Raw genomic sequence first — 7,261 nt, 5'->3', positions numbered from 1 at the left:
TACATATACATACATACATACTTATTTACATATTCATACATAGCCCAATTTTCCAAGGAGGTGGAAATAAATAACTCTAAATCACGAAGTTAGATTTGCAAGCACTTGACCTCTATTGGGTGGTAATATGTGTAGCTATTAATTAGATTTCTGACCATAGAAACATTTGTTAAGGAGTGAAATCATGATGTACTTCAAAAGATTCATAGAGAATTGGACTTAAAGATGTAAATTTATGCAAAATTTTTGAAATCCATGCATATTTTGTTCATAATACATACTTAACATGAAGATTGTGAAAACTTCCGAAATTTGAATTTTACACCAAATGTATTCATCTTTTAATTCCATTCCCATAAACTTTTTGAAGTACTTTTGCATTTCAATGGAATCAATATTATCTGTGTGCAAGCTTTGTTGAATGCGTATTTGCATTCTCATGTTCTTTCTTCATTGGAAGAGGGCATTATGTTTACGACTACTCTGTTTTTTTTTTTTTTTTTTTTTTTTTTTTTTTGGATAAAGACGTGTTTTATTTTGATGACCGACCCACGGCATACCGAAGGCCGCTATGTACAGACAGGAGGGGGCGTCGTTTCTGTTCATTTCTTGGTCTCCTCCTCCTTGGACAGAGTCTTGATGATCTCTTCCTTCTTGGCCTGAAGGCGCTCCTCTCGGCGCTTGCAGGCCTCCTTGGTCCTCGACCTGCGGGCCTCAGCCTGGTCAGCCAGCAGCTTCTGGCGGGCCTTATTGGCCTTCAGCTTGTGGATGTGCTCCATGAGGCTGCGCTTGTTCTTGAACACGTTCCCCTTCACCTTCAGGTACAGGCTGTGGTACATGTGGTGGTCAGTCTTCTTAGATTCACGGTGTCTCCTGAACAGGCGACGCAAAATCCGCATCCTGCTCATCCAGGTCACCTTCTCCGGCATCCGGGCATTGGCTGTACCCTTTCGCTTACCTATGCCCACGTGCCTGCCCTTCCGGCGGGCCAAGGTGTTTTTCCAGCACCGAGCCCAGGAATGGACCGTCACAGGTTTGCGGGTGATCAGCCCATCTTTGATCAGCTTCCGGATCTGCTGACGGGAGTTGGCATTGGCGATTTCGTTGGTCTCATTGGGGTCCAACCAGAGCTTCTTCCTGCCACAGCCGAGGACGCTGGAGGCGAGCCTCTTCTGAAGCCTGAGCATGCTCATGGCTGCGGCCAGGCGGCGAAAGGAAAGGACTCCACGACTACTCTTCATCAAACTAGACACATGCAAACCTTGATGTTTCCTGCTTGCAGACTCTGTGTTATAAATACTATAAAAATCTTTTTTTCAGATGTGAATTTATTTACTAATTTTACATTCTCACAAGAAAAAAATGAAGAAGTGGGATTACATAAATTTGAGATGTATAGGCCAACTACCATATGGTAATCATATGTTATAGAAACTGTTTATTATTTTTCAAAAATTAATTTTAATGTGTAGGCTGCATTATTTTCTCTTAACTTTACTTTAAAATGTATTTTATCCCATTTATTTGGAAGAAGAACACACACACAAGCACAAACACACACGCAGAGGGGAAAGGGGTAGAAGGAGGGTGGTCTTCCATCCACTAGTTCACATCCCAATACAAAGGCTTTAATTACTCTGTTGCAATCATGAGGTGGGAGTTCCATGCCTGGAGAGGCAAAGTAGGAGTATGTCAGGCACCTTTGCCACCTTCTACCTAGTACTCCAGTTCTTGGAACACTGAGGGTGCCCTAAGAAAGAATTTACATTAGTCCCCGCCCTTAGCTCAAGAGGTCTGAGATTTTTATCTAGGAGGAGTGGCAGACCATAAAATAGATAGCTCCAATTCCTTTCCACAAATCTGACTTTATCTACCATAGAATATTACACAGGTCAAGCCTAAGGTTAATCTCAAGAATAATGGAGTACTTTGATGGCAATTTGGAAGAATTTATGGATTTAATGAAGATACAACCTAGACTGCAAATTGGCTAGTTTGTAGGAAGCAAACGAAGATGACAAGATAGCTTCAGTGAGGTTTTATGGAGTTAGAACAGGTATCAACCAAGGACTATCAAAACTAATTGCTCAAGACAGTCAAAAATTGATTGAATCACAATTGTACAGCAATTTCTTGCTTAAAGTATTGTTCAAAACAATAGATAAATCTGCTCACTTGTTAAAGAAGAAAGAGAACCTTACCAAAATGCTGACACCACAGGGAAACTATAGATATCTAAAGCTGCTACTTACTAAGGCACAATAATCAAGGTTTAACAGAATGGGAAATTATTACATGGACTCCACGATAGCCTTCCACTCAGTTATTTTAACCGGGGTAAGCTACTGACAAGTGGAGTAAGATTAGTACCCCGTGTTGCTACCTTGAATGTCCATTTTCTTGGCATAATTTGATAATAGCAAAAAAAAAATGGAGAAATTAGCTCATACACTGGAGAGTCAGGAAACACAAATTTATTGTAAAAATAACTAAGGTCATTTTTAGCAGAAATTTGAAAATAGCAATTTTATCTTATAACTAAAGAGAAAGTCAAGATGACCCATAAATTCAACCAAATTCAAACAAATCCTCTTCCAGAAAATTCAACCAAGCATTTAAATAAATTTAACACCAATTTTTTTTCAAATTTCCAAAAAACAGAATGAGAGAAAATGCTCTAACTCACTGTAAGGCCAGCAGTACTTTAACAAAAAGCAAAAGACATACACAACAGGAGCAGAAAATTATGAGCCATTATCATTTAGAAATACAGAGACAAAAATGTTCAGCAAAATACTAGCAAACCAAATCAACAGAGTATTGGAGGTATTATTCACTGTGACCTATTAGGATTCCTCACAGGAATGCAAATTTAATTCCACATGAGAAAATCAAAGTAATATATGACATTGTTACAATAAAGAAAAGCAAAGCACATGAATAACTCAATTGACATAGAACAAGCATTTGACAAAATCCAATGAACTTTTATTATTGAAAGAAACAGAAACTGAGAACTGAAGAGAACTACTTTAACATGATTAAAAGCAATCTTTTATCTCTCTCAATGCTGAAAAATGAAAGCTTTCCCCATAAGATAAGGAGCAAGAAAATATTCTGCTTTCATCACTATTTAGCATTCTATTCGAATAACAATTAGATAAGGAAAAAATAAAGGCATGCATATTTAAGGGAGAAATTAAAACTTTCTTAAGGAAATTAAATAAAGAGAAGGAGCTAAATCTAAAGTATAAAAGAAAAAATATGCAGGGGGAATTAATGGAATGCAGAATAAAAATAAAATAGTAAGGAAAGAGCAAATACTAATAAAGTTAATAAAATGAAATTGATTATTTAATAAATCAACAAGATTGGCAAATATGTAGTTATGTTGACCCCCAATAGTTACAGAAATGCAAATGTATAAAAAGGAATAATATAAATATAGTTCAACAAGTTAGATAATTTTGATAAAATATACAAATACCTGAAAGACACACCACTAGAACCAAGTCAAAATGAAATAGAATTTTTCTGTCTGTCCCTCTATCTGTCTGTAACTCTACTTCTCAAATAAATGAAGTCTTTAAAAAAAAAAGAAAAAGAAAGTGTAACCATTGAAGAAGTGTATAAAGTTACCCAGAGTGATGTTTAGAGGCCCAGAATATCTCATCACTGAATCCCACGGAATATTCAAAAAAGAATTAATGCCATTCCGGCTCTTAAGGCAATCTGATCTGGCTGGAAAGCCCTTGAGAGCATTTAAGGCATGGAAAAAGAAGAAATTGTGACAAAAAATGTCCTATGTGAAGGATCTCTGTGAGTGAGACACCAGTGGAAAGAAGGGGTCATCAAAGAAGGATGTACTTTTCTCTAAATGGAGGAGAGAATTTCCACTTTGTTTATGGCCTTGTCTAAACACTGACATAAATTGTGAATTCAAAAGTCTTCCATAGACTTGAAGCTCATGTCAAGAGCCTTGGGTGATCACTGACATCATACATCAGCATGCTAGTTTTCAAATTAACAAGAATCACTGTGCACTTACTTCCCATGCAGGATCTTTGACCTCAATGAGTTGTATTATGAGAATTAAATGTAGAACTTATTCTTAAACAATTTTGTGTGTGTGTGTGTATGTATGTATATGTGCGAATTGTTAAAATCTTCACTTAGTATAAAGTTGGTGGTATTCTGTGTAGAAAGTTAATTGAAAATGATTTTTTTTTTTTTTTTTTACAGGCAGAGTGGACAGTGAGAGAGAAAGAGACAGAGATAAAGGTCTTCCTTTTCCATTGGTTCACACCCCAATGGCCACTGTGGCCAGCGTGCTGTAGCCTGAGCACTGTGCTGATCTGAAGCCAGGAGCCAGGTGCTTCTCCTGGTCTCCCATGTGGGTGCAGGGCCCAAACACTTGGGCCATCCTCCACTGCACTCCCGGGCCATAGCAGAAAGCTGGCCTGGAAGAGGAGCAACCGGGACAGAATCCAGCACCCAGACTGGGACTAGAACAAGGTGTGCAGGCGCCGCAGGTGGAGGATTAGCCTATTGAGCTGTGGTGCTGGCTAAATGGAGAATGGTACTGGGAATGGTAGATGGAGGAGGAGGTAGGGTAAGAATTGGGATGGGAGGGTGGGTATGATGGGAAGAAGCACCATATTCCTAAAGTTGTACTTATGAAATTGTACCCTTTAAATAAAAGGTTTATTTTGGAAAAAAAAATCAGGAGAAGAAAATCTCCCAATTAATTTTATAAAACCAGTGTTACCCAGAAAGCAAAAAAAAAAAAAAAAAAAAAAAAAAAAAAAAGACAAGAAAACTACAGAACAACATGCTTCATGAACATGGTTCCAAAAAGCCTCCACAAAATACTAGCAAGCAAATACAAATAGCATAAATGAGAGTGATTGTTACAGATTCTAATGTTTCTTTCTGAGGTGACAACAATGTTCTAAAATTGATTTGGTGATTATTGTTTATACCAAGAAATATACTAAAAATATTGAATTGCTTAATTTAAATTCATGATGAAATATTTTATTTGCAGAAAAACTAGTATACAAATGTACCTCAACAAATAAAAAGTGAAAAGATCATAATGTATACATGTATATATACATACAATATATTATTATTATTCACCATTAAAAACAAATGGGATTCTATCACATGCATCAACATAGCTGCAAGTGAAGGACATCATGTTGAGTGAAATAAGTTTGATACAGAAAGACAAAAACTACATTTTCATGGGAAATAAAACTAAAACTAAAAAAAGAAACTTCAGTCTTTTTATATTTCACAGTTTTTAATTAACAATAACTACATATATTCATGTGCCGCAGTTTGATATTTCCATGTGTGTATACAGGTATACTGATCAAAATCAATATTTCTTCTTCTTTGGGATTATTTATTATGAAAGGCTTGGAGCTTTTGTCTTGTATTGTCTGTACTCTATATACTAGCTTATAGTGAACTAGTTTCCTCTATTCAGTGTAACCATAGAAACTTATTCATCCAATGTAAATGTGACGTGGTACTCATTTTCCTGCTTTCCCTTATCACATATCCGCATCATAGCCTCTGGTGATCACCATTCTGTGTTCAGACTGATTTTTTTTTAACTTTCAGAAATGAGAGACAATAGGTAATAATGAAAGTGGACACCCTAGCCTTATTGGATATCTGTGGGGGAAGGGGCCCAGGTTTTACCTGTTCAGGGTGATTCAAGAAGCAGGTTTTTCATGTATATCAGTTATCATTTTGAGGTATGTTCCTTCTACACCTAATGGCTGAGAGTTTTTATCAAGAACAAACATTGAATCTTATCAAACATGTTTTCTGCCTTCATTTAGATGATTTTACAGTTTTGGTTCTTTGTTCTGTGGATATGAAATTGTGTTGTGAATGTTGAACCATCTTTGTATCCCTGTGATAAATCATACCGGATCTTGTTTTATGAGTGATTTGATGTAGTGCTGCACATATCTAATTTCATCAAGGATATTGATCTGAAGTTGACTTTTTGTGTTATGTCTTTTGTTTCAGAGCAATGCTTGATTGAGAAGAGTTTGGAACTCAAGTTCCAACCTTTTCAATATTTTGGAATATTTTTAGAGTTATTGGAATGAGTTTCTCTTTAAATATTTGCATAATTAAATTGCAAAGTCAGTAGGTTGTGGACTTTTTTGTTTTTGTTTTTAGAGATTTATTTACTTATGGAAAGGTCAAGTTATGGAGAGGCAGAGGTACAGAGAGAGTCGCAGAGAGAGAGAGAGGTCTTATATCTGCTGGTTCACTCCCCAGATGGCTGCAATGGCTGGAACTGTGAGGATCTTAGGCCAGGAGCTTGGAGCTTCCTCCACACCTGCCACGTGGGTACAGGTGCCCAAGGACTTGGGCCACCTTCTACTGCTTTCCCAGGCCATAGCAGAGAGCTGGATTAGAAATGGAGCAGCCAGGACTCAAACTGGTGCCCATATGTGATGCCGGTGCTGCAGGTGGTAAGTTTACCCCCTAGACCACAGTGTGGGCCTGAGTTGTGGACTTATTTGATGAGAGCATTTTAATTATTACTTTGTTCTTGTTAACTTGTTACTGGTCCATTTACATTTTCTATGCCTTGATTTTTAATTTTTTTATTTATGTTTTAGGGAATACAAATTTCATAAGTACAACTTTAGGAATACAGTTATTCTTCCCACCATGCCTGCCCTTCCTCCCAGCTCCTTTTCCTTTTCCCCTTGCCAGTCCCATTCTCCATTAAGATTCATTTTTAATTATCTTTGTACAGAGAAAACCAACGCAATATGAAGTATAGGCATACACACACACACACACACACACGAGGAAACAAAAAAGTTTGAGAACTAGTTTTACAGTTAACTTTCATAATGCAACTCATGGAGGACAGAGGCCCTGCATGGAGAATTAATACACAATGACTCCTGTTGTTAACTTAACAATTAGCATTCTCATGTATGACATCAGTCATCACCAGAGGCTCTTGACATGAGCTGCCTAGGTTATTGGAGCTTTTAGATTCTACAAACTTCATCAGTATTTGGATAAGCCCATAGGCAAAGTGGAAGTTCTCTCCTCCCTTTAGAGAAAAGTACATCCTTCTTTGATGGCCCCTTCTTTCCACTGACGTCTCACTCACAGAGATCCTTCATGTAGGACATTTTTTGCCACAATTTCTTAGTTTTCCATGCTTGAAATACTCTCATGTGATTTCCAGCCAGACTAGGAAGCCTTA

General features: G+C 37.2%; 1 pseudogene across 1 annotated transcript; it reads right to left on the bottom strand.

Annotated features, from left to right (window-relative positions):
* Positions 1 to 486: 486 nt before the first annotated feature.
* LOC100348253 (large ribosomal subunit protein eL19 pseudogene) lies at positions 487 to 1,217 on the bottom strand (annotated as a pseudogene). The gene has a single exon (XR_016212552.1). The product of XR_016212552.1 is annotated as a large ribosomal subunit protein eL19 pseudogene (transcript).
* Positions 1,218 to 7,261: the final 6,044 nt, after the last annotated feature.

Source organism: Oryctolagus cuniculus, chromosome 8 (genome assembly GCF_051225735.1).
Source record: "Oryctolagus cuniculus isolate XC-2025 breed Fujian yellow rabbit chromosome 8, ASM5122573v1, whole genome shotgun sequence".
NCBI lineage: Eukaryota > Metazoa > Chordata > Mammalia > Lagomorpha > Leporidae > Oryctolagus > Oryctolagus cuniculus.
This window is presented reverse-complemented; position numbering and strand designations above follow the sequence as displayed.